Source organism: Carlito syrichta, unplaced genomic scaffold (assembly GCF_000164805.1).
Source record: "Carlito syrichta isolate Samal-C Ts95f unplaced genomic scaffold, Tarsius_syrichta-2.0.1 Scaffold87387, whole genome shotgun sequence".
NCBI classification, from domain to species: Eukaryota; Metazoa; Chordata; class Mammalia; order Primates; family Tarsiidae; genus Carlito; species Carlito syrichta.
The window spans coordinates 1-3,544 of record NW_007031483.1 but is presented as its reverse complement, the minus strand read 5'-3'; the positions used below and the strand labels follow the sequence as shown (position 1 = coordinate 3,544).

The 3,544-nt window shown below is 42.9% G+C and overlaps 1 pseudogene; it reads right to left on the bottom strand.

Annotated features, from left to right (window-relative positions):
• Positions 1 to 969: 969 nt before the first annotated feature.
• On the bottom strand, positions 970 to 1,734 carry LOC103259985 (annotated as a pseudogene).
• Between the last annotated feature and the right edge of the window lie 1,810 nt (positions 1,735 to 3,544).

The following is a 3,544-nucleotide window of genomic DNA, read 5'->3' as shown; positions in this document are numbered from 1 at the left end:
TTTTAGCTTATTTTCTGTGTTTTTAAGAGTTTGGGTTAGTTCTATATTTTGGTCCTCAAGCTCTGAGATTCTTTCTTCTGCTTGGGTAATTCTGCTTTCCATGCTTATCAATTTGTTATTTATTTCATTCACAGTATTCTTTATTACTGTTATCTCAGATATCAGCTCCTTCCTAGTTTCTTCTTGTGTCTCCTCAATTCTTTTTAGTCTCTCCATTATTGTTTTGATGTCTACATTAGCATTTTGAGACCCTTCATTCCGGGGACTTTTCATTGTTTGTATTCCAAAGTCAATTTTCTCAGTGTCTGTTCTCCCAGGCGTCTGGGAGAGACCCATACTCTTCTTTTGGTTTTTCTTCATTTCTGTAGATTTTTCTCCCTTTACCCCTTTCCCTCCCCCTCTTCAATTCTGTTTGTGAGGGAAGGTGGGGTTGCTTTTATTTCTCTTCTGCAATGACCTGTTCTTCCTTATGAGGGTCTTCTGGTTTTGTTCACTTTTCCCTCTGCTTTACAGTCTGTCTATTCAGCAGTTTGCAGTCTTGGTCCCAGCAAAGCTGTACTAATGGAGGAGTTTAGTTCATCCACTCGTTCACCCGTGTTCTTTCTCAAGTCGATGGAGTTGGCTGCTGGGCTCCGGCGATCCTTCCGCCTCAGCCTTCCAGTAGCTGGAACTACAGGCATGCCACATGTTATTTTCTTAACACAGATTCCACAAATATTTAGGTTGTTTTCAAGCTTGGCCATCTTGACAAATGTTGCAATTCCCACAGGGGTTGGAGACTTCTTTTTGATACTGATTTTTTTTTTTGTCAACTGGTATCTTGGGACATGAATTTATTAGAGGGGGCCAGGGCCGAGTGAGTAGAAGTTGCAGGGTGGAAAGAAGGAGCCAGCCTGAGGCCCACGAGATGAGAGGCCTGGGTGGGACGCAGCTGGTGAAGCATGGGCCTGCCGGTCGCTATTCACAATGTCAGTGCCCAGGACGTGGTGGGGGTCTTGGGCAGACTGGGATGCAGAAGGGGTAGATGCCTGACTCCAGCTGCATCTGGGGGAGCAAGAGGATGAGGAGGTCCCCGCCCCAGGGGCTATTGGCCTCTGAGAGACAGTTTTGGGAGTCAGGGTGATGATACTCCCCGGTGACAGAAGGACAGTCAGACAGCACAGGCTTAGGGTGGTGGTGGCTGGGGTGCTGTGACAAGCCACAGAGGGAACAGTAGGGTGGTGAGAGGCCAGGGCCCCGGGGAAGGTGGACAGGGACCTGAGGACAGCCTCTCTGAACCCCGCCATGGTGGGTGCACCGCTCCCGGGCCCAAGCCCAGTGGAAGGGTTCCTTTGCCATGACCTCTTCACAGCACTGGTGAATCAAGATGTCTCGGAAGCCCATGCATGCCCACAGCACATCCCTCCGATGCAGAAACCTCCCCACCCGTAAACACCAATCTTTCCCCAGGGCCCATGGAAAGATCTTACATTTGGCCTCCTCCATGTCGTTTGCAAGGTACAGTGCCAGGAACAGGTTTCTGTGGCTATATTCGCTAAGTTTCAGGTTGGCACGCTGGAAGTAGACCAGCACCATGGCCAGGAGATACTTATCTGAAATCCGGAAACAGGGGTCTTTGGAGAGGAATTCCTGGACAAAACTATCCTCCAGAAGGTTGAGGAATGCCTAGAGCTCTTGGTGCTGGTGAAAATAGAGAAAGCCATGGACCCCACCTGGCTGGCTGCAGTCCCCCAGCTTCACAGTGGTGGGTCTTGGGCATCACTCATCTCATAGGTGGAGGTGGGGAGGGTTGGGACAGGGTGACCTGAACTCGGGATGACCTACAGTATGACCTTGATACTGATTTTATTTCCTTTGGTTTTATACCCAGAAAAGGGATTTCTGTGTCATGTGGCTTATTTTTAAAGAATGTTGATAATAATTTTTCTATGACTCTATTAATTTTAAACTCACCAAGAGTATACAGGATTTCTTTTACTTCACATCCCTATCAAAAGTTCTTTCTCTCTTCTGGTTGATATTAGCCATTCTAACAGCTATGAGACAATATATCATCATTGTGGTTTTTTGAAATTGCCTCTATTGGTGATGTTCAGTGCCAATTCAAATACCTGTTGGCAATCTGTATGTCCTCATTGGAAAATAAGTATTCATTTTTGGGCTGTTTTTTATTCAAGTGACAATCATTATCTTTCCTTAACATCTCATCAAGTATATGGTTTGCAGATGTTTTTTCTTCTCCTGTAAGCCTTCTTCCTTTTCCCTTTACTCTGCAGAAGCTTTTCAGTTTGATGTCTGCAACTTGTTTTTTTTTATCATAAAGAAATTATTACTAAGACCCATATCAATATCAAGGATGTTTTTCAAATCCTTTTTATGGTTACATTTTATCAGCATATTCTCTCTCACCCAGGCAGTAGTGTGGTGATTCAAGTAAGGGTTGTTACATTTCATATAAAAATTTCTCAAACTTTTTTGTAATTTGCAGCTCCACAAATTATTTTTGTACCCTTAATTGAGTCATTTATCCTGATTCTTTCTACACTTTGGTATACTTTGTTTGAATTGGGGTATTTCAAATTCAAAGATAAACACGTAATAATATTTATGATGTTGCTTTGTCTAGATTAATATAACAATAATCACTAAGTTAGAGATTCTAGGAGACTCATAACTGTTCTTAGGATGTGTCTCCTCTGTACGTTGGAACAGAAATAGTCTTTGTATAAACCCTAAAAGGACAGAAAATGTGGACTCATATTCCACTCTTCTGGTATTACCTGAGGAAGAATTGAAGAGTGAGCAGATGCCATCTGATTGCATGGTACTGCATTGTAAAGGAAGATAAATTATGGTGGCAAAATTACTAAACTTTCTCTTCCATGTAACTCATTTTATCAGGTGGATTCTGCGAAGTATTAGTTGTTTTTTGAGTTCTCACACAGACAATGGGGTACGTATTTTCTTAAGTACATATATTTATGATGAAGTGGAAACCTGTGATTTGTACTTGCCATCATACTTATGTCCTTACCATGGTATCATATTATGTTTTATTTTCAAAGGATATTCACCTGAGTCTAGCACAGCGAGTAAATTTTTATTTTTATGATTTTCAGCTGTGACTTCTCATTATACTGATGGCCTTTTGCCAGAGAAGAGCATAGAAGACCCACTTGCAAAGATGCCAATGAGAAATAATGGTAAATATGTCCTTAAGATTTTATGCTTACAAAAATCTTGAGTAAGTGTGCAAGAGGGTGAAGGGCAGATAGAATGCTCAGTTGCAAATAACAACTACAAATGTAATAAGAGAAGGAAAGCCTTTCTTTTTTTTTTTTTGAGTTGGAGTCTCACTTGGTCACCTGCTCCTGGCCACCATAGCCTCCACCTGCTGGGCTCCAGCAATCCTTCCAACTCAGCCTTCCGAGTAGCCGGAATTACGGGCATGAGCTACCACACCCGGCTGATTTTTTGATTTATTGTAGAGATGAGGTCTCCCTGCCCAGGCGGATCTCGAACCCGTGGGCTCAGGCAATCCACT